Below are 25,121 nucleotides of genomic sequence, written 5' to 3'. Positions count from 1 at the left end.
GAGTAATGTCAAAAATTAACGAGGATATTTTCTTAACCCCCATTTTGGCTGAATTTTTAGAGAATGCAAAAATATCCCATGGAAGTCGTAGTTATGCTGTTTACCTATCCAACGAATTGTCACACACTAAGATTCAATGCAAATCGGCCACATTATGGCCTTCCTACTAAAAAAGGGTCGAAAACGAGTAATGTCAAAAATTAACGAGGATATTTTCTTAACCCCCATTTCGGCTGTATTTTTAGAGAATGCAAAAATATCCCATGGAAGTCGTAGTTATGTTGTTTACCTATCCAACGAATTGTCACACGCTAAGATTCAATGCAAATCGGCCACATTATGGCCTTCCTACTAAAAAAGGGTCGAAAACGAGTAATGTCCCAAATTAACGAGGAGATTTTCTTAACCTCCATTTTGGCTGAATTTTTAAAAAATGCAAAAATATCCCATGGAAGTGGTAGCTATGTTGTTTACCTATCCAACGAATTGTCCCATGCTAAGATTCAATACAAACCGGCCACTTTATGGCCTTCCTTATAAAAAAGGGTCGAAAACGAGTAATGTCCTAAATTAACGAGGGGATTTTCTTAACCTCCATTTTGGCTGAATTTTTAGAGAATGCAAAAATATCCCATGGAAGTCGTAGTTATGTTGTTTACCTATCCAACGAATTGTCACACGCTAAGATTCAATGCAAATCGGCCACATTATGGCCTTCCTACTAAAAAAGGGTCGAAAACGAGTAATGTCCCAAATTAACGAGGATATTTTCTTAACCCCCATTTTGGCTGAATTTTTAGAGAATGCAAAAATATCCCATGGAAGTCGTAGTTATGTTGTTTACCTATCCAACGAATTGTCACACGCTAAGATTCAATGCAAATCGGCCACATTATGGCCTTCCTACTAAAAAAGGGTCGAAAACGAGTAATGTCAAAAATTAACGAGTATATTTTCTTAACCCCCATTTTGGCTGAATTTTTAGAGAATGCAAAAATATCCCATGGAAGTCGTAGTTATGCTGTTTACCTATCCAACGAATTGTGACACACTAAGATTCAATGCAAATCGGCCACATTATGGCCTTCTTACTAAAAAAGGGTCGAAAACGAGTAATGTCCCAAATTAACGAGGATATTTTCTTAACCCCCATTTTGGCTGAATTTTTAGAGAATGCAAAAATATCCCATGGAAGTCATAGTTATGTTGTTTACCTATCCAACGAATTGTCACACGCTAAGATTCAATGCAAATCGGCCACATTATGGCCTTCCTAGTAAAAAAGGGTCGAAAACGAGTAATGTCCCAAATTAACGAGGAGATTTTCTTAACCTCCATTTTGGCTGAATTTTTAAAAAATGCAAAAATATCCCATGGAAGTCGTAGCTATGTTGTTTACCTATCCAACAAATTGTCCCATGCTAAGATTCAATACAAACCGGCCACTTTATGGCCTTCCTTATAAAAAAGGGTCGAAAACGAGTAATGTCAAAAATTAACGAGTATATTTTCTTAACCCCAATTTTGGCTGAATTTTTAGAGAATGCAAAAATATCCCATGGAAGTCGTAGTTATGCTGTTTACCTATCCAACGAATTGTCACACGCTAAGATTCAATGCAAATCGGCCACATTATGGCCTTCCTACTAAAAAAGGGTCGAAAACGAGTAATGTCCCAAATTAACGAGGATATTTTCTTAACCCCCATTTTGGCTGAATTTTTAGAGAATGCAAAAATATCCCATGGAAGTCATAGTTATGTTGTTTACCTATCCAACGAATTGTCACACGCTAAGATTCAATGCAAATCGGCCACATTATGGCCTTCCTAGTAAAAAAGGGTCGAAAACGAGTAATGTCCCAAATTAACGAGGAGATTTTCTTAACCTCCATTTTGGCTGAATTTTTAAAAAATGCAAAAATATCCCATGGAAGTCGTAGCTATGTTGTTTACCTATCCAACAAATTGTCCCATGCTAAGATTCAATACAAACCGGCCACTTTATGGCCTTCCTTATAAAAAAGGGTCGAAAACGAGTAATGTCCTAAATTAACGAGGGGATTTTCTTAACATCCATTTTGGCTGAATTTTTAGAGAATGCAAAAATATCCCATGGAAGTCGTAGTTATGTTGTTTACCTATCCAACGAATTGTCACACGCTAAGATTCAATGCAAATCGGCCACATTATGGCCTTCCTACTAAAAAAGGGTCGAAAACGAGTAATGTCCCAAATTAACGAGGATATTTTCTTAACCCCCATTTTGGCTGAATTTTTAGAGAATGCAAAAATATCCCATGGAAGTCATAGTTATGTTGTTTACCTATCCAACGAATTGTCACACGCTAAGATTCAATGCAAATCGGCCACATTATGGCCTTCCTACTAAAAAAGGGTCGAAAACGAGTAATGTCAAAAATTAACGAGGATATTTTCTTAACCCCCATTTTGGCTGAATTTTTAGAGAATGCAAAAATATCCCATGGAAGTCATAGTTATGCTGTTTACCTATCCAACGAATTGTCACACGCTAAGATTCAATGCAAATCGGCCACATTATGGCCTTCCTACTAAAAAAGGGTCGAAAACGAGTAATGTCAAAAATTAACGAGGATATTTTCTTAACCTCCATTTTGGCTGAATTTTTAGAGAATGCAAAAATATCCCATGGAAGTCGTAGTTATGTTGTTTACCTATCCAACGAATTGTCACACGCTAAGATTCAATGCAAATCGGCCACATTATGGCCTTCCTACTAAAAAAGGGTCGAAAACGAGTAATGTCCCAAATTAACAAGGATATTTTCTTAACCCCCATTTTGGCTGAATTTTTAGAGAATGCAAAAATATCCCATGGAAGTCGTAGTTATGTTGTTTACCTATCCAACGAATTGTCACACGCTAAGATTCAATGCAAATCGGCCACATTATGGCCTTCCTACTAAAAAAGGGTCGAAAACGAGTAATGTCCCAAATTAACGACGATATTTTCTTAACCCCCATTTTGGCTGAATTTTTAGAGAATGCAAAAATATCCCATGGAAGTCGTAGTTATGTTGTTTACCTATCCAACGAATTGTCACACGCTAAGATTCAATGCAAATCGGCCACATTATGGCCTTCCTACTAAAAAAGGGTCGAAAACGAGTAATGTCCCAAATTAACGACGATATTTTCTTAACCCCCATTTTGGCTGAATTTTTAGAGAATGCAAAAATATCCCATGGAAGTCATAGTTATGTTGTTTACCTATCCAACGAATTGTCACACGCTAAGATTCAATGCAAATCGGCCACATTATGGCCTTCCTAGTAAAAAAGGGTCGAAAACGAGTAATGTCCCAAATTAACGAGGAGATTTTCTTAACCTCCATTTTGGCTGAATTTTTAAAAAATGCAAAAATATCCCATGGAAGTCGTAGCTATGTTGTTTACCTATCCAACGAATTGTCCCATGCTAAGATTCAATACAAACCGGCCACTTTATGGCCTTCCTTATAAAAAAGGGTCGAAAACGAGTAATGTCCTAAATTAACGAGGGGATTTTCTTAACCTCCATTTTGGCTGAATTTTTAGAGAATGCAAAAATATCCCATGGAAGTCGTAGTTATGTTGTTTACCTATCCAACGAATTGTCACACGCTAAGATTCAATGCAAATCGGCCACATTATGGCCTTCCTACTAAAAAAGGGTCGAAAACGAGTAATGTCCCAAATTAACCAGGATATTTTCTTAACCCCCATTTTGGCTGAATTTTTAGAGAATGCAAAAATATCCCATGGAAGTCGTAGTTATGTTGTTTACCTATCCAACGAATTGTCACACGCTAAGATTCAATGCAAATCGGCCACATTATGGCCTTCCTACTAAAAAAGGGTCGAAAACGAGTAATGTCAAAAATTAACGAGTATATTTTCTTAACCCCCATTTTGGCTGAATTTTTAGAGAATGCAAAAATATCCCATGGAAGTCGTAGTTATGCTGTTTACCTATCCAACGAATTGTGACACACTAAGATTCAATGCAAATCGGCCACATTATGGCCTTCTTACTAAAAAAGGGTCGAAAACGAGTAATGTCCCAAATTAACGAGGATATTTTCTTAACCCCCATTTTGGCTGAATTTTTAGAGAATGCAAAAATATCCCATGGAAGTCATAGTTATGTTGTTTACCTATCCAACGAATTGTCACACGCTAAGATTCAATGCAAATCGGCCACATTATGGCCTTCCTAGTAAAAAAGGGTCGAAAACGAGTAATGTCCCAAATTAACGAGGAGATTTTCTTAACCTCCATTTTGGCTAAATTTTTAAAAAATGCAAAAATATCCCATGGAAGTCGTAGCTATGTTGTTTACCTATCCAACAAATTGTCCCACGCTAAGATTCAATACAAACCGGCCACTTTATGGCCTTCCTTATAAAAAAGGGTCGAAAACGAGTAATGTCAAAAATTAACGAGTATATTTTCTTAACCCCCATTTTGGCTGAATTTTTAGAGAATGCAAAAATATCCCATGGAAGTCGTAGTTATGCTGTTTACCTATCCAACGAATTGTCACACGCTAAGATTCAATGCAAATCGGCCACATTATGGCCTTCCTACTAAAAAAGGGTCGAAAACGAGTAATGTCCCAAATTAACGAGGATATTTTCTTAACCCCCATTTTGGCTGAATTTTTAGAGAATGCAAAAATATCCCATGGAAGTCATAGTTATGTTGTTTACCTATCCAACGAATTGTCACACGCTAAGATTCAATGCAAATCGGCCACATTATGGCCTTCCTAGTAAAAAAGGGTCGAAAACGAGTAATGTCCTAAATTAACGAGGAGATTTTCTTAACCTCCATTTTGGCTGAATTTTCAAAAAATGCAAAAATATCCCATGGAAGTCGTAGCTATGTTGTTTACCTATCCAACGAATTGTCCCATGGTAAGATTCAATACAAACCGGCCACTTTATGGCCTTCCTTATAAAAAAGGGTCGAAAACGAGTAATGTCCTAAATTAACGAGGGGATTTTCTTAACCTCCATTTTGGCTGAATTTTTAGAGAATGCAAAAATATCCCATGGAAGTCGTAGTTATGTTGTTTACCTATCCAACGAATTGTCACACGCTAAGATTCAATGCAAATCGGCCACATTATGGCCTTCCTACTAAAAAAGGGTCGAAAACGAGTAATGTCCCAAATTAACGAGGATATTTTCTTAACCCCCATTTTGGCTGAATTTTTAGAGAATGCAAAAATATCCCATGGAAGTCGTAGTTATGTTGTTTACCTATCCAACGAATTGTCACACGCTAAGATTCAATGCAAATCGGCCACATTATGGCCTTCCTACTAAAAAAGGGTCGAAAACGAGTAATGTCAAAAATTAACGAGTATATTTTCTTAACCCCCATTTTGGCTGAATTTTTAGAGAATGCAAAAATATCCCATGGAAGTCGTAGTTATGCTGTTTACCTATCCAACGAATTGTGACACACTAAGATTCAATGCAAATCGGCCACATTATGGCCTTCTTACTAAAAAAGGGTCGAAAACGAGTAATGTCCCAAATTAACGAGGATATTTTCTTAACCCCCATTTTGGCTGAATTTTTAGAGAATGCAAAAATATCCCATGGAAGTCATAGTTATGTTGTTTACCTATCCAACGAATTGTCACACGCTAAGATTCAATGCAAATCGGCCACATTATGGCCTTCCTAGTAAAAAAGGGTCGAAAACGAGTAATGTCCCAAATTAACGAGGAGATTTTCTTAACCTCCATTTTGGCTGAATTTTTAAAAAATGCAAAAATATCCCTTGGAAGTCGTAGCTATGTTGTTTACCTATCCAACAAATTGTCCCATGCTAAGATTCAATACAAACCGGCCACTTTATGGCCTTCCTTATAAAAAAGGGTCGAAAACGAGTAATGTCAAAAATTAACGAGTATATTTTCTTAACCCCCATTTTGGCTGAATTTTTAGAGAATGCAAAAATATCCCATGGAAGTCGTAGTTATGCTGTTTACCTATCCAACGAATTGTCACACGCTAAGATTCAATGCAAATCGGCCACATTATGGCCTTCCTACTAAAAAAGGGTCGAAAACGAGTAATGTCCCAAATTAACGAGGATATTTTCTTAACCCCCATTTTGGCTGAATTTTTAGAGAATGCAAAAATATCCCATGGAAGTCATAGTTATGTTGTTTACCTATCCAACGAATTGTCACACGCTAAGATTCAATGCAAATCGGCCACATTATGGCCTTCCTAGTAAAAAAGGGTCGAAAACGAGTAATGTCCCAAATTAACGAGGAGATTTTCTTAACCTCCATTTTGGCTGAATTTTTAAAAAATGCAAAAATATCCCATGGAAGTCGTAGCTATGTTGTTTACCTATCCAACGAATTGTCCCATGCTAAGATTCAATACAAACCGGCCACTTTATGGCCTTCCTTATAAAAAAGGGTCGAAAACGAGTAATGTCCTAAATTAACGAGGGGATTTTCTTAACATCCATTTTGGCTGAATTTTTAGAGAATGCAAAAATATCCCATGGAAGTCGTAGTTATGTTGTTTACCTATCCAACGAATTGTCACACGCTAAGATTCAATACAAATCGGCCACATTATGGCCTTCCTACTAAAAAAGGGTCGAAAACGAGTAATGTCCCAAATTAACGAGGATATTTTCTTAACCCCCATTTTGGCTGAATTTTTAGAGAATGCAAAAATATCCCATGGAAGTCATAGTTATGTTGTTTACCTATCCAACGAATTGTCACACGCTAAGATTCAATGCAAATCGGCCACATTATGGCCTTCCTACTAAAAAAGGGTCGAAAACGAGTAATGTCAAAAATTAACGAGGATATTTTCTTAACCCCCATTTTGGCTGAATTTTTAGAGAATGCAAAAATATCCCATGGAAGTCGTAGTTATGCTGTTTACCTATCCAACGAATTGTCACACGCTAAGATTCAATGCAAATCGGCCACATTATGGCCTTCCTACTAAAAAAGGGTCGAAAACGAGTAATGTCAAAAATTAACGAGGATATTTTCTTAACCCCCATTTCGGCTGAATTTTTAGAGAATGCAAAAATATCCCATGGAAGTCGTAGTTATGTTGTTTACCTATCCAACGAATTGTCACACGCTAAGATTCAATGCAAATCGGCCACATTATGGCCTTCCTACTAAAAAAGGGTCGAAAACGAGTAATGTCAAAAATTAACGAGTATATTTTCTTAACCCCCATTTTGGCTGAATTTTTAGAGAATGCAAAAATATCCCATGGAAGTCGTAGTTATGCTGTTTACCTATCCAACGAATTGTGACACACTAAGATTCAATGCAAATCGGCCACATTATGGCCTTCTTACTAAAAAAGGGTCGAAAACGAGTAATGTCCCAAATTAACGAGGATATTTTCTTAACCCCCATTTTGGCTGAATTTTTAGAGAATGCAAAAATATCCCATGGAAGTCATAGTTATGTTGTTTACCTATCCAACGAATTGTCACACGCTAAGATTCAATGCAAATCGGCCACATTATGGCCTTCCTAGTAAAAAAGGGTCGAAAACGAGTAATGTCCCAAATTAACGAGGAGATTTTCTTAACCTCCATTTTGGCTGAATTTTTAAAAAATGCAAAAATATCCCATGGAAGTCGTAGCTATGTTGTTTACCTATCCAACAAATTGTCCCATGCTAAGATTCAATACAAACCGGCCACTTTATGGCCTTCCTTATAAAAAAGGGTCGAAAACGAGTAATGTCAAAAATTAACGAGTATATTTTCTTAACCCCAATTTTGGCTGAATTTTTAGAGAATGCAAAAATATCCCATGGAAGTCGTAGTTATGTTGTTTACCTATCCAACGAATTGTCACACGCTAAGATTCAATGCAAATCGGCCACATTATGGCCTTCCTACTAAAAAAGGGTCGAAAACGAGTAATGTCCCAAATTAACGAGGATATTTTCTTAACCCCCATTTTGGCTGAATTTTTAGAGAATGCAAAAATATCCCATGGAAGTCATAGTTATGTTGTTTACCTATCCAACGAATTGTCACACGCTAAGATTCAATGCAAATCGTCCACATTATGGCCTTCCTAGTAAAAAAGGGTCGAAAACGAGTAATGTCCCAAATTAACGAGGAGATTTTCTTAACCTCCATTTTGGCTGAATTTTTAAAAAATGCAAAAATATCCCATGGAAGTCGTAGCTATGTTGTTTACCTATCCAACGAATTGTCCCATGCTAAGATTCAATACAAACCGGCCACTTTATGGCCTTCCTTATAAAAAAGGGTCGAAAACGAGTAATGTCCTAAATTAACGAGGGGATTTTCTTAACATCCATTTTGGCTGAATTTTTAGAGAATGCAAAAATATCCCATGGAAGTCGTAGTTATGTTGTTTACCTATCCAAGGAATTGTCACACGCTAAGATTCAATACAAATCGGCCACATTATGGCCTTCCTACTAAAAAAGGGTCGAAAACGAGTAATGTCCCAAATTAACGAGGATATTTTCTTAACCCCCATTTTGGCTGAATTTTTAGAGAATGCAAAAATATCCCATGGAAGTCGTAGTTATGCTGTTTACCTATCCAACGAATTGTCACACGCTAAGATTCAATGCAAATCGGCCACATTATGGCCTTCCTACTAAAAAAGGGTCGAAAACGAGTAATGTCAAAAATTAACGAGGATATTTTCTTAACCCCCATTTCGGCTGAATTTTTAGAGAATGCAAAAATATCCCATGGAAGTCGTAGTTATGTTGTTTACCTATCCAACGAATTGTCACACGCTAAGATTCAATGCAAATCGGCCACATTATGGCCTTCCTACTAAAAAAGGGTCGAAAACGAGTAATGTCAAAAATTAACGAGTATATTTTCTTAACCCCCATTTTGGCTGAATTTTTAGAGAATGCAAAAATATCCCATGGAAGTCGTAGTTATGCTGTTTACCTATCCAACGAATTGTGACACACTAAGATTCAATGCAAATCGGCCACATTATGGCCTTCTTACTAAAAAAGGGTCGAAAACGAGTAATGTCCCAAATTAACGAGGATATTTTCTTAACCCCCATTTTGGCTGAATTTTTAGAGAATGCAAAAATATCCCATGGAAGTCATAGTTATGTTGTTTACCTATCCAACGAATTGTCACACGCTAAGATTCAATGCAAATCGGCCACATTATGGCCTTCCTAGTAAAAAAGGGTCGAAAACGAGTAATGTCCCAAATTAACGAGGAGATTTTCTTAACCTCCATTTTGGCTGAATTTTTAAAAAATGCAAAAATATCCCATGGAAGTCGTAGCTATGTTGTTTACCTATCCAACAAATTGTCCCATGCTAAGATTCAATACAAACCGGCCACTTTATGGCCTTCCTTATAAAAAAGGGTCGAAAACGAGTAATGTCAAAAATTAACGAGTATATTTTCTTAACCCCAATTTTGGCTGAATTTTTAGAGAATGCAAAAATATCCCATGGAAGTCGTAGTTATGTTGTTTACCTATCCAACGAATTGTCACACGCTAAGATTCAATGCAAATCGGCCACATTATGGCCTTCCTACTAAAAAAGGGTCGAAAACGAGTAATGTCCCAAATTAACGAGGATATTTTCTTAACCCCCATTTTGGCTGAATTTTTAGAGAATGCAAAAATATCCCATGGAAGTCATAGTTATGTTGTTTACCTATCCAACGAATTGTCACACGCTAAGATTCAATGCAAATCGTCCACATTATGGCCTTCCTAGTAAAAAAGGGTCGAAAACGAGTAATGTCCCAAATTAACGAGGAGATTTTCTTAACCTCCATTTTGGCTGAATTTTTAAAAAATGCAAAAATATCCCATGGAAGTCGTAGCTATGTTGTTTACCTATCCAACGAATTGTCCCATGCTAAGATTCAATACAAACCGGCCACTTTATGGCCTTCCTTATAAAAAAGGGTCGAAAACGAGTAATGTCCTAAATTAACGAGGGGATTTTCTTAACATCCATTTTGGCTGAATTTTTAGAGAATGCAAAAATATCCCATGGAAGTCGTAGTTATGTTGTTTACCTATCCAAGGAATTGTCACACGCTAAGATTCAATACAAATCGGCCACATTATGGCCTTCCTACTAAAAAAGGGTCGAAAACGAGTAATGTCCCAAATTAACGAGGATATTTTCTTAACCCCCATTTTGGCTGAATTTTTAGAGAATGCAAAAATATCCCATGGAAGTCATAGTTATGTTGTTTACCTATCCAACGAATTGTCACACGCTAAGATTCAATGCAAATCGGCCACATTATGGCCTTCCTACTAAAAAAGGGTCGAAAACGAGTAATGTCAAAAATTAACGAGGATATTTTCTTAACCCCCATTTTGGCTGAATTTTTAGAGAATGCAAAAATATCCCATGGAAGTCGTAGTTATGCTGTTTACCTATCCAACGAATTGTCACACGCTAAGATTCAATGCAAATCGGCCACATTATGGCCTTCCTACTAAAAAAGGGTCGAAAACGAGTAATGTCAAAAATTAACGAGGATATTTTCTTAACCCCCATTTCGGCTGAATTTTTAGAGAATGCAAAAATATCCCATGGAAGTCATAGTTATGTTGTTTACCTATCCAACGAATTGTCACACGCTAAGATTCAATGCAAATCGGCCACATTATGGCCTTCCTAGTAAAAAAGGGTCGAAAACGAGTAATGTCCCAAATTAACGAGGAGATTTTCTTAACCTCCATTTTGGCTGAATTTTTAAAAAATGCAAAAATATCCCATGGAAGTCGTAGCTATGTTGTTTACCTATCCAACGAATTGTCCCATGCTAAGATTCAATACAAACCGGCCACTTTATGGCCTTCCTTATAAAAAAGGGTCGAAAACGAGTAATGTCCTAAATTAACGAGGGGATTTTCTTAACATCCATTTTGGCTGAATTTTTAGAGAATGCAAAAATATCCCATGGAAGTCGTAGTTATGTTGTTTACCTATCCAACGAATTGTCACACGCTAAGATTCAATACAAATCGGCCACATTATGGCCTTCCTACTAAAAAAGGGTCGAAAACGAGTAATGTCCCAAATTAACGAGGATATTTTCTTAACCCCCATTTTGGCTGAATTTTTAGAGAATGCAAAAATATCCCATGGAAGTCATAGTTATGTTGTTTACCTATCCAACGAATTGTCACACGCTAAGATTCAATGCAAATCGGCCACATTATGGCCTTCCTACTAAAAAAGGGTCGAAAACGAGTAATGTCAAAAATTAACGAGGATATTTTCTTAACCCCCATTTTGGCTGAATTTTTAGAGAATGCAAAAATATCCCATGGAAGTCGTAGTTATGTTGTTTACCTATCCAACGAATTGTCACACGCTAAGATTCAATGCAAATCGGCCACATTATGGCCTTCCTACTAAAAAAGGGTCGAAAACGAGTAATGTCAAAAATTAACGAGGATATTTTCTTAACCCCCATTTCGGCTGAATTTTTAGAGAATGCAAAAATATCCCATGGAAGTCGTAGTTATGTTGTTTACCTATCCAACGAATTGTCACACGCTAAGATTCAATGCAAATCGGCCACATTATGGCCTTCCTACTAAAAAAGGGTCGAAAACGAGTAATGTCAAAAATTAACGAGTATATTTTCTTAACCCCCATTTTGGCTGAATTTTTAGAGAATGCAAAAATATCCCATGGAAGTCGTAGTTATGCTGTTTACCTATCCAACGAATTGTGACACACTAAGATTCAATGCAAATCGGCCACATTATGGCCTTCTTACTAAAAAAGGGTCGAAAACGAGTAATGTCCCAAATTAACGAGGATATTTTCTTAACCCCCATTTTGGCTGAATTTTTAGAGAATGCAAAAATATCCCATGGAAGTCATAGTTATGTTGTTTACCTATCCAACGAATTGTCACACGCTAAGATTCAATGCAAATCGGCCACATTATGGCCTTCCTAGTAAAAAAGGGTCGAAAACGAGTAATGTCCCAAATTAACGAGGAGATTTTCTTAACCTCCATTTTGGCTGAATTTTTAAAAAATGCAAAAATATCCCATGGAAGTCGTAGCTATGTTGTTTACCTATCCAACGAATTGTCCCATGCTAAGATTCAATACAAACCGGCCACTTTATGGCCTTCCTTATAAAAAAGGGTCGAAAACGAGTAATGTCCTAAATTAACGAGGGGATTTTCTTAACATCCATTTTGGCTGAATTTTTAGAGAATGCAAAAATATCCCATGGAAGTCGTAGTTATGTTGTTTACCTATCCAACGAATTGTCACACGCTAAGATTCAATACAAATCGGCCACATTATGGCCTTCCTACTAAAAAAGGGTCGAAAACGAGTAATGTCCCAAATTAACGAGGATATTTTCTTAACCCCCATTTTGGCTGAATTTTTAGAGAATGCAAAAATATCCCATGGAAGTCATAGTTATGTTGTTTACCTATCCAACGAATTGTCACACGCTAAGATTCAATGCAAATCGGCCACATTATGGCCTTCCTACTAAAAAAGGGTCGAAAACGAGTAATGTCAAAAATTAACGAGGATATTTTCTTAACCCCCATTTTGGCTGAATTTTTAGAGAATGCAAAAATATCCCATGGAAGTCGTAGTTATGTTGTTTACCTATCCAACGAATTGTCACACGCTAAGATTCAATGCAAATCGGCCACATTATGGCCTTCCTACTAAAAAAGGGTCGAAAACGAGTAATGTCAAAAATTAACGAGGATATTTTCTTAACCCCCATTTCGGCTGAATTTTTAGAGAATGCAAAAATATCCCATGGAAGTCGTAGTTATGTTGTTTACCTATCCAACGAATTGTCACACGCTAAGATTCAATGCAAATCGGCCACATTATGGCCTTCCTACTAAAAAAGGGTCGAAAACGAGTAATGTCAAAAATTAACGAGTATATTTTCTTAACCCCCATTTTGGCTGAATTTTTAGAGAATGCAAAAATATCCCATGGAAGTCGTAGTTATGCTGTTTACCTATCCAACGAATTGTGACACACTAAGATTCAATGCAAATCGGCCACATTATGGCCTTCTTACTAAAAAAGGGTCGAAAACGAGTAATGTCCCAAATTAACGAGGATATTTTCTTAACCCCCATTTTGGCTGAATTTTTAGAGAATGCAAAAATATCCCATGGAAGTCATAGTTATGTTGTTTACCTATCCAACGAATTGTCACACGCTAAGATTCAATGCAAATCGGCCACATTATGGCCTTCCTAGTAAAAAAGGGTCGAAAACGAGTAATGTCCCAAATTAACGAGGAGATTTTCTTAACCTCCATTTTGGCTGAATTTTTAAAAAATGCAAAAATATCCCATGGAAGTCGTAGCTATGTTGTTTACCTATCCAACAAATTGTCCCATGCTAAGATTCAATACAAACCGGCCACTTTATGGCCTTCCTTATAAAAAAGGGTCGAAAACGAGTAATGTCAAAAATTAACGAGTATATTTTCTTAACCCCAATTTTGGCTGAATTTTTAGAGAATGCAAAAATATCCCATGGAAGTCGTAGTTATGCTGTTTAGCTATCCAACGAATTGTCACACGCTAAGATTCAATGCAAATCGGCCACATTATGGCCTTCCTACTAAAAAAGGGTCGAAAACGAGTAATGTCCCAAATTAACGAGGATATTTTCTTAACCCGCATTTTGGCTGAATTTTTAGAGAATGCAAAAATATCCCATGGAAGTCATAGTTATGTTGTTTACCTATCCAACGAATTGTCACACGCTAAGATTCAATGCAAATCGGCCACATTATGGCCTTCCTAGTAAAAAAGGGTCGAAAACGAGTAATGTCCCAAATTAACGAGGAGATTTTCTTAACCTCCATTTTGGCTGAATTTTTAAAAAATGCAAAAATATCCCATGGAAGTCGTAGCTATGTTGTTTACCTATCCAACGAATTGTCCCATGCTAAGATTCAATACAAACCGGCCACTTTATGGCCTTCCTTATAAAAAAGGGTCGAAAACGAGTAATGTCCTAAATTAACGAGGGGATTTTCTTAACATCCATTTTGGCTGAATTTTTAGAGAATGCAAAAATATCCCATGGAAGTCGTAGTTATGTTGTTTACCTATCCAACGAATTGTCACACGCTAAGATTCAATGCAAATCGGCCACATTATGGCCTTCCTACTAAAAAAGGGTCGAAAACGAGTAATGTCCCAAATTAACGAGGATATTTTCTTAACCCCCATTTTGGCTGAATTTTTAGAGAATGCAAAAATATCCCATGGAAGTCATAGTTATGTTGTTTACCTATCCAACGAATTGTCACACGCTAAGATTCAATGCAAATCGGCCACATTATGGCCTTCCTACTAAAAAAGGGTCGAAAACGAGTAATGTCAAAAATTAACGAGGATATTTTCTTAACCCCCATTTTGGCTGAATTTTTAGAGAATGCAAAAATATCCCATGGAAGTCGTAGTTATGCTGTTTACCTATCCAACGAATTGTCACACGCTAAGATTCAATGCAAATCGGCCACATTATGGCCTTCCTACTAAAAAAGGGTCGAAAACGAGTAATGTCAAAAATTAACGAGGATATTTTCTTAACCTCCATTTTGGCTGAATTTTTAGAGAATGCAAAAATATCCCATGGAAGTCGTAGTTATGTTGTTTACCTATCCAACGAATTGTCACACGCTAAGATTCAATGCAAATCGGCCACATTATGGCCTTCCTACTAAAAAAGGGTCGAAAACGAGTAATGTCCCAAATTAACAAGGATATTTTCTTAACCCCCATTTTGGCTGAATTTTTAGAGAATGCAAAAATATCCCATGGAAGTCGTAGTTATGTTGTTTACCTATCCAACGAATTGTCACACGCTAAGATTCAATGCAAATCGGCCACATTATGGCCTTCCTACTAAAAAAGGGTCGAAAACGAGTAATGTCAAAAATTAACGAGGATATTTTCTTAACCCCCATTTCGGCTGAATTTTTAGAGAATGCAAAAATATCCCATGGAAGTCATAGTTATGTTGTTTACCTATCCAACGAATTGTCACACGCTAAGATTCAATGCAAATCGGCCACATTATGGCCTTCCTAGTAAAAAAGGGTCGAAAACGAGTAATGTCCCAAATTAACGAGGAGATTTTCTTAACCTCCATTTTGGCTGAATTTTTAAAAAATGCAAAAATATCCCATGGAAGTCGTAGCTATGTTGTTTACCTATCCAACGAATTGTCCCATGCTAAGATTCAATACAAACCGGCCACTTTATGGCCTTCCTTATAAAAAAGGGTCGAAAACGAGTAATGTCCTAAATTAACGAGGGGATTTTCTTAACATCCATTTTGGCTGAATTTTTAGAGAATGCAAAAATATCCCATGGAAGTCGTAGTTATGTTGTTTACCTATCCAACGAATTGTCACACGCTAAGATTCAATACAAATCGGCCACATTATGGCCTTCCTACTAAAAAAGGGTCGAAAACGAGTAATGTCCCAAATTAACGAGGATATTTTCTTAACCCCCATTTTGGCTGAATTTTTAGAGAATGCAAAAATATCCCATGGAAGTCATAGTTATGTTGTTTACCTATCCAACGAATTGTCACACGCTAAGATTCAATGCAAATCGGCCACATTATGGCCTTCCTACTAAAAAAGGGTCGAAAACGAGTAATGTCAAAAATTAACGAGGATATTTTCTTAACCCCCATTTTGGCTGAATTTTTAGAGAATGCAAAAATATCCCATGGAAGTCGTAGTTATGCTGTTTACCTATCCAACGAATTGTCACACGCTAAGATTCAATGCAAATCGGCCACATTATGGCCTTCCTACTAAAAAAGGGTCGAAAACGAGTAATGTCAAAAATTAACGAGGATATTTTCTTAACCCCCATTTCGGCTGAATTTTTAGAGAATGCAAAAATATCCCATGGAAGTCGTAGTTATGTTGTTTACCTATCCAACGAATTGTCACACGCTAAGATTCAATGCAAATCGGCCACATTATGGCCTTCCTACTAAAAAAGGGTCGAAAACGAGTAATGTCAAAAATTAACGAGTATATTTTCTTAACCCCCATTTTGGCTGAATTTTTAGAGAATGCAAAAATATCCCATGGAAGTCGTAGTTATGCTGTTTACCTATCCAACGAATTGTGACACACTAAGATTCAATGCAAATCGGCCACATTATGGCCTTCTTACTAAAAAAGGGTCGAAAACGAGTAATGTCCCAAATTAACGAGGATATTTTCTTAACCCCCATTTTGGCTGAATTTTTAGAGAATGCAAAAATATCCCATGGAAGTCATAGTTATGTTGTTTACCTATCCAACGAATTGTCACACGCTAAGATTCAATGCAAATCGGCCACATTATGGCCTTCCTAGTAAAAAAGGGTCGAAAACGAGTAATGTCCCAAATTAACGAGGAGATTTTCTTAACCTCCATTTTGGCTGAATTTTTAAAAAATGCAAAAATATCCCATGGAAGTCGTAGCTATGTTGTTTACCTATCCAACGAATTGTCACACGCTAAGATTCAATACAAATCGGCCACATTATGGCCTTCCTAGTAAAAAAGGGTCGAAAACGAGTAATGTCCCAAATTAACGAGGAGATTTTCTTAACCTCCATTTTGGCTGAATTTTTAAAAAATGCAAAAATATCCCATGGAAGTCGTAGCTATGTTGTTTACCTATCCAACGAATTGTCCCATGCTAAGATTCAATACAAACCGGCCACTTTATGGCCTTCCTTATAAAAAAGGGTCGAAAACGAGTAATGTCAAAAATTAACGAGTATATTTTCTTAACCCCAATTTTGGCTGAATTTTTAGAGAATGCAAAAATATCCCATGGAAGTCGTAGTTATGCTGTTTACCTATCCAACGAATTGTCACACGCTAAGATTCAATGCAAATCGGCCACATTATGGCCTTCCTACTAAAAAAGGGTCGAAAACGAGTAATGTCCCAAATTAACGAGGATATTTTCTTAACCCCCATTTTGGCTGAATTTTTAGAGAATGCAAAAATATCCCATGGAAGTCATAGTTATGTTGTTTACCTATCCAACGAATTGTCACACGCTAAGATTCAATGCAAATCGGCCACATTATGGCCTTCCTAGTAAAAAAGGGTCGAAAACGAGTAATGTCCCAAATTAACGAGGAGATTTTCTTAACCTCCATTTTGGCTGAATTTTTAAAAAATGCAAAAATATCCCATGGAAGTCGTAGCTATGTTGTTTACCTATCCAACGAATTGTCCCATGCTAAGATTCAATACAAACCGGCCACTTTATGGCCTTCCTTATAAAAAAGGGTCGAAAACGAGTAATGTCCTAAATTAACGAGGGGATTTTCTTAACATCCATTTTGGCTGAATTTTTAGAGAATGCAAAAATATCCCATGGAAGTCGTAGTTATGTTGTTTACCTATCCAACGAATTGTCACACGCTAAGATTCAATGCAAATCGGCCACATTATGGCCTTCCTAGTAAAAAAGGGTCGAAAACGAGTAATGTCCCAAATTAACAAGGAGATTTTCTTAACCTCCATTTTGGCTGAATTTTTAAAAAATGCAAAAATATCCCATGGAAGTCGTAGCTATGTTGTTTACCTATCCAACGAATTGTCCCATGCTAAGATTCAATACAAACCGGCCACTTTATGGCCTTCCTTATAAAAAAGGGTCGAAAACGAGTAATGTCCTAAATTAACGAGGGGATTTTCTTAACATCCATTTTGGCTGAATTTTTAGAGAATGCAAAAATATCCCATGGAAGTCGTAGTTATGTTGTTTACCTATCCAACGAATTGTCACACGCTAAGATTCAATACAAATCGGCCACATTATGGCCTTCCTACTAAAAAAGGGTCGAAAACGAGTAATGTCCCAAATTAACGAGGATATTTTCTTAACCCCCATTTTGGCTGAATTTTTAGAGAATGCAAAAATATCCCATGGAAGTCATAGTTATGTTGTTTACCTATCCAACGAATTGTCACACGCTAAGATTCAATGCAAATCGGCCACATTATGGCCTTCCTACTAAAAAAGGGTCGAAAACGAGTAATGTCAAAAATTAACGAGGATATTTTCTTAACCCCCATTTTGGCTGAATTTTTAGAGAATGCAAAAATATCCCATGGAAGTCGTAGTTATGCTGTTTACCTATCCAACGAATTGTCACACGCTAAGATTCAATGCAAATCGGCCACATTATGGCCTTCCTACTAAAAAAGGGTCGAAAACGAGTAATGTCAAAAATTAACGAGGATATTTTCTTAACCCCCATTTCGGCTGAATTTTTAGAGAATGCAAAAATATCCCATGGAAGTCGTAGTTATGTTGTTTACCTATCCAACGAATTGTCACACGCTAAGATTCAATGCAAATCGGCCACATTATGGCCTTCCTACTAAAAAAGGGTCGAAAACGAGTAATGTCAAAAATTAACGAGTATATTTTCTTAACCCCCATTTTGGCTGAATTTTTAGAGAATGCAAAAATATCCCATGGAAGTCGTAGTTATGCTGTTTACCTATCCAACGAATTGTGACACACTAAGATTCAATGCAAATCGGCCACATTATGGCCTTCTTACTAAAAAAGGGTCGAAAACGAGTAATGTCCCAAATTAACGAGGATATTTTCTTAACCCCCATTTTGGCTGAATTTTTAGAGAATGCAAAAATATCCCATGGAAGTCATAGTTATGTTGTTTACCTATCCAACGAATTGTCACACGCTAAGATTCAATGCAAATCGGCCACATTATGGCCTTCCTAGTAAAAAAGGGTCGAAAACGAGTAATGTCCCAAATTAACGAGGAGATTTTCTTAACCTCCATTTTGGCTGAATTTTTAAAAAATGCAAAAATATCCCATGGAAGTCGTAGCTATGTTGTTTACCTATCCAACGAATTGTCCCATGCTAAGATTCAATACAAACCGGCCACTTTATGGCCTTCCTTATAAAAAAGGGTCGAAAACGAGTAATGTCCTAAATTAACGAGGGGATTTTCTTAACATCCATTTTGGCTGAATTTTTAGAGAATGCAAAAATATCCCATGGAAGTCGTAGTTATGTTGTTTACCTATCCAACGAATTGTCACACGCTAAGATTCAATACAAATCGGCCACATTATGGCCTTCCTAGTAAAAAAGGGTCGAAAACGAGTAATGTCCCAAATTAACGAGGAGATTTTCTTAACCTCCATTTTGGCTGAATTTTTAAAAAATGCAAAAATATCCCATGGAAGTCGTAGCTATGTTGTTTACCTATCCAACGAATTGTCCCATGCTAAGATTCAATACAAACCGGCCACTTTATGGCCTTCCTTATAAAAAAGGGTCGAAAACGAGTAATGTCAAAAATTAACGAGTATATTTTCTTAACCCCAATTTTGGCTGAATTTTTAGAGAATGCAAAAATATCCCATGGAAGTCGTAGTTATGCTGTTTACCTATCCAACGAATTGTCACACGCTAAGATTCAATGCAAATCGGCCACATTATGGCCTTCCTACTAAAAAAGGGTCGAAAACGAGTAATGTCCCAAATTAACGAGGATATTTTCTTAACCCCCATTTTGGCTGAATTTTTAGAGAATGCAAAAATATCCCATGGAAGTCATAGTTATGTTGTTTACCTATCCAACGAATTGTCACACGCTAAGATTCAATGCAAATCGGCCACATTATGGCCTTCCTAGTAAAAAAGGGTCGAAAACGAGTAATGTCCCAAATTAACGAGGAGATTTTCTTAACCTCCATTTTGGCTGAATTTTTAAAAAATGCAAAAATATCCCATGGAAGTCGTAGCTATGTTGTTTACCTATCCAACGAATTGTCCCATGCTAAGATTCAATACAAACCGGCCACTTTATGGCCTTCCTTATAAAAAAGGGTCGAAAACGAGTAATGTCCTAAATTAACGAGGGGATTTTCTTAACATCCATTTTGGCTGAATTTTTAGAGAATGCAAAAATATCCCATGGAAGTCGTAGTTATGTTGTTTACCTATCCAACGAATTGTCACACGCTAAGATTCAATGCAAATCGGCCACATTATGGCCTTCCTACTAAAAAAGGGTCGAAAACGAGTAATGTCCCAAATTAACGAGGATATTTTCTTAACCCCCATTTTGGCTGAATTTTTAGAGAATGCAAAAATATCCCATGGAAGTCATAGTTATGTTGTTTACCTATCCAACGAATTGTCACACGCTAAGATTCAATGCAAATCGGCCACATTATGGCCTTCCTAGTAAAAAAGGGTCGAAAACGAGTAATGTCCCAAATTAACGAGGAGATTTTCTTAACCTCCATTTTGGCTGAATTTTTAAAAAATGCAAAAATATCCCATGGAAGTCGTAGCTATGTTGTTTACCTATCCAACGAATTGTCCCATGCTAAGATTCAATACAAACCGGCCACTTTATGGCCTTCCTTATAAAAAAGGGTCGAAAACGAGTAATGTCCTAAATTAACGAGGGGATTTTCTTAACATCCATTTTGGCTGAATTTTTAGAGAATGCAAAAATATCCCATGGAAGTCGTAGTTATGTTGTTTACCTATCCAACGAATTGTCACACGCTAAGATTCAATGCAAATCGGCCACATTATGGCCTTCCTACTAAAAAAGGGTCGAAAACGAGTAATGTCCCAAATTAACGAGGATATTTTCTTAACCCCCATTTTGGCTGAATTTTTAGAGAATGCAAAAATATCCCATGGAAGTCATAGTTATGTTGTTTACCTATCCAACGAATTGTCACACGCTAAGATTCAATGCAAATCGGCCACATTATGGCCTTCCTACTAAAAAAGGGTCGAAAACGAGTAATGTCAAAAATTAACGAGGATATTTTCTTAACCCCCATTTTGGCTGAATTTTTAGAGAATGCAAAAATATCCCATGGAAGTCGTAGTTATGCTGTTTACCTATCCAACGAATTGTCACACGCTAAGATTCAATGCAAATCGGCCACATTATGGCCTTCATACTAAAAAAGGGTCGAAAACGAGTAATGTCAAAAATTAACGAGGATATTTTCTTAACCTCCATTTTGGCTGAATTTTTAGAGAATGCAAAAATATCCCATGGAAGTCGTAGTTATGTTGTTTACCTATCCAACGAATTGTCACACGCTAAGATTCAATGCAAATCGGCCACATTATGGCCTTCCTACTAAAAAAGGGTCGAAAACGAGTAATGTCCCAAATTAACAAGGATATTTTCTTAACCCCCATTTTGGCTGAATTTTTAGAGAATGCAAAAATATCCCATGGAAGTCGTAGTTATGTTGTTTACCTATCCAACGAATTGTCACACGCTAAGATTCAATGCAAATCGGCCACATTATGGCCTTCCTACTAAAAAAGGGTCGAAAACGAGTAATGTCCCAAATTAACGACGATATTTTCTTAACCCCCATTTTGGCTGAATTTTTAGAGAATGCAAAAATATCCCATGGAAGTCGTAGTTCTGTTGTTTACCTATCCAACGAATTGTCACACGCTAAGATTCAATGCAAATCGGCCACATTATGGCCTTCCTACTAAAAAAGGGTCGAAAACGAGTAATGTCCCAAATTAACGACGATATTTTCTTAACCCCCATTTTGGCTGAATTTTTAGAGAATGCAAAAATATCCCATGGAAGTCATAGTTATGTTGTTTACCTATCCAACGAATTGTCACACGCTAAGATTCAATGCAAATCGGCCACATTATGGCCTTCCTAGTAAAAAAGGGTCGAAAACGAGTAATGTCCCAAATTAACGAGGAGATTTTCTTAACCTCCATTTTGGCTGAATTTTTAAAAAATGCAAAAATATCCCATGGAAGTCGTAGCTATGTTGTTTACCTATCCAACGAATTGTCCCATGCTAAGATTCAATACAAACCGGCCACTTTATGGCCTTCCTTATAAAAAAGGGTCGAAAACGAGTAATGTCCTAAATTAACGAGGGGATTTTCTTAACCTCCATTTTGGCTGAATTTTTAGAGAATGCAAAAATATCCCATGGAAGTCGTAGTTATGTTGTTTACCTATCCAACGAATTGTCACACGCTAAGATTCAATGCAAATCGGCCACATTATGGCCTTCCTACTAAAAAAGGGTCGAAAACGAGTAATGTCCCAAATTAACGAGGATATTTTCTTAACCCCCATTTTGGCTGAATTTTTAGAGAATGCAAAAATATCCCATGGAAGTCGTAGTTATGTTGTTTACCTATCCAACGAATTGTCACACGCTAAGATTCAATGCAAATCGGCCACATTATGGCCTTCCTACTAAAAAAGGGTCGAAAACGAGTAATGTCAAAAATTAACGAGTATATTTTCTTAACCCCCATTTTGGCTGAATTTTTAGAGAATGCAAAAATATCCCATGGAAGTCGTAGTTATGCTGTTTACCTATCCAACGAATTGTGACACACTAAGATTCAATGCAAATCGGCCACATTATGGCCTTCTTACTAAAAAAGGGTCGAAAACGAGTAATGTCCCAAATTAACGAGGATATTTTCTTAACCCCCATTTTGGCTGAATTTTTAGAGAATGCAAAAATATCCCATGGAAGTCATAGTTATGTTGTTTACCTATCCAACGAATTGTCACACGCTAAGATTCAATGCAAATCGGCCACATTATGGCCTTCCTAGTAAAAAAGGGTCGAAAACGAGTAATGTCCCAAATTAACGAGGAGATTTTCTTAACCTCCATTTTGGCTGAATTTTTAAAAAATGCAAAAATATCCCATGGAAGTCGTAGCTATGTTGTTTACCTATCCAACAAATTGTCCCATGCTAAGATTCAATACAAACCGGCCACTTTATGGCCTTCCTTATAAAAAAGGGTCGAAAACGAGTAATGTCAAAAATTAACGAGTATATTTTCTTAACCCCCATTTTGGCTGAATTTTTAGAGAATGCAAAAATATCCCATGGAAGTCGTAGTTATGCTGTTTACCTATCCAACGAATTGTCACACGCTAAGATTCAATGCAAATCGGCCACATTATGGCCTTCCTAGTAAAAAAGGGTCGAAAACGAGTAATGTCCCAAATTAACGAGGAGATTTTCTTAACCTCCATTTTGGCTGAATTTTTAAAAAATGCAAAAATATCCCATGGAAGTCGTAGCTATGTTGTTTACCTATCCAACGAATTGTCCCATGCTAAGATTCAATACAAACCGGCCACTTTATGGCCTTCCTTATAAAAAAGGGTCGAAAACGAGTAATGTCCTAAATTAACGAGGGGATTTTCTTAACCTCCATTTTGGCTGAATTTTTAGAGAATGCAAAAATATCCCATGGAAGTCGTAGTTATGTTGTTTACCTATCCAACGAATTGTCACACGCTAAGATTCAATGCAAATCGGCCACATTATGGCCTTCCTACTAAAAAAGGGTCGAAAACGAGTAATGTCCCAAATTAACGAGGATATTTTCTTAACCCCCATTTTGGCTGAATTTTTAGAGAATGCAAAAATATCCCATGGAAGTCGTAGTTATGTTGTTTACCTATCCAACGAATTGTCACACGCTAAGATTCAATGCAAATCGGCCACATTATGGCCTTCCTACTAAAAAAGGGTCGAAAACGAGTAATGTCAAAAATTAACGAGTATATTTTCTTAACCCCCATTTTGGCTGAATTTTTAGAGAATGCAAAAATATCCCATGGAAGTCGTAGTTATGCTGTTTACCTATCCAACGAATTGTGACACACTAAGATTCAATGCAAATCGGCCACATTATGGCCTTCTTACTAAAAAAGGGTCGAAAACGAGTAATGTCCCAAATTAACGAGGATATTTTCTTAACCCCCATTTTGGCTGAATTTTTAGAGAATGCAAAAATATCCCATGGAAGTCATAGTTATGTTGTTTACCTATCCAACGAATTGTCACACGCTAAGATTCAATGCAAATCGGCCACATTATGGCCTTCCTAGTAAAAAAGGGTCGAAAACGAGTAATGTCCCAAATTAACGAGGAGATTTTCTTAACCTCCATTTTGGCTGAATTTTTAAAAAATGCAAAAATATCCCATGGAAGTCGTAGCTATGTTGTTTACCTATCCAACAAATTGTCCCATGCTAAGATTCAATACAAACCGGCCACTTTATGGCCTTCCTTATAAAAAAGGGTCGAAAACGAGTAATGTCAAAAATTAACGAGTATATTTTCTTAACCCCCATTTTGGCTGAATTTTTAGAGAATGCAAAAATATCCCATGGAAGTCGTAGTTATGCTGTTTACCTATCCAACGAATTGTCACACGCTAAGATTCAATGCAAATCGGCCACATTATGGCCTTCCTACTAAAAAAGGGTCGAAAACGAGTAATGTCCCAAATTAACGAGGATATTTTCTTAACCCCCATTTTGGCTGAATTTTTAGAGAATGCAAAAATATCCCATGGAAGTCATAGTTATGTTGTTTACCTATCCAACGAATTGTCACACGCTAAGATTCAATGCAAATCGGCCACATTATGGCCTTCCTAGTAAAAAAGGGTCGAAAACGAGTAATGTCCCAAATTAACGAGGAGATTTTCTTAACCTCCATTTTGGCTGAATTTTTAAAAAATGCAAAAATATCCCATGGAAGTCGTAGCTATGTTGTTTACCTATCCAACGAATTGTCCCATGCTAAGATTCAATACAAACCGGCCACTTTATGGCCTTCCTTATAAAAAAGGGTCGAAAACGAGTAATGTCCTAAATTAACGAGGGGATTTTCTTAACATCCATTTTGGCTGAATTTTTAGAGAATGCAAAAATATCCCATGGAAGTCGTAGTTATGTTGTTTACCTATCCAACGAATTGTCACACGCTAAGATTCAATACAAATCGGCCACATTATGGCCTTCCTACTAAAAAAGGGTCGAAAACGAGTAATGTCCCAAATTAACGAGGATATTTTCTTAACCCCCATTTTGGCTGAATTTTTAGAGAATGCAAAAATATCCCATGGAAGTCATAGTTATGTTGTTTACCTATCCAACGAATTGTCACACGCTAAGATTCAATGCAAATCG

The sequence above is a fragment of the Medicago sativa genome, chromosome 6 (assembly GCF_051527215.1).
Source record: "Medicago sativa cultivar Bolivia chromosome 6, Bolivia_mono, whole genome shotgun sequence".
Classification (NCBI taxonomy): Eukaryota; Viridiplantae; Streptophyta; class Magnoliopsida; order Fabales; family Fabaceae; genus Medicago; species Medicago sativa.
The sequence above is the reverse complement of the archived record's forward strand: the minus strand, read 5'-3'. Positions refer to the sequence as shown.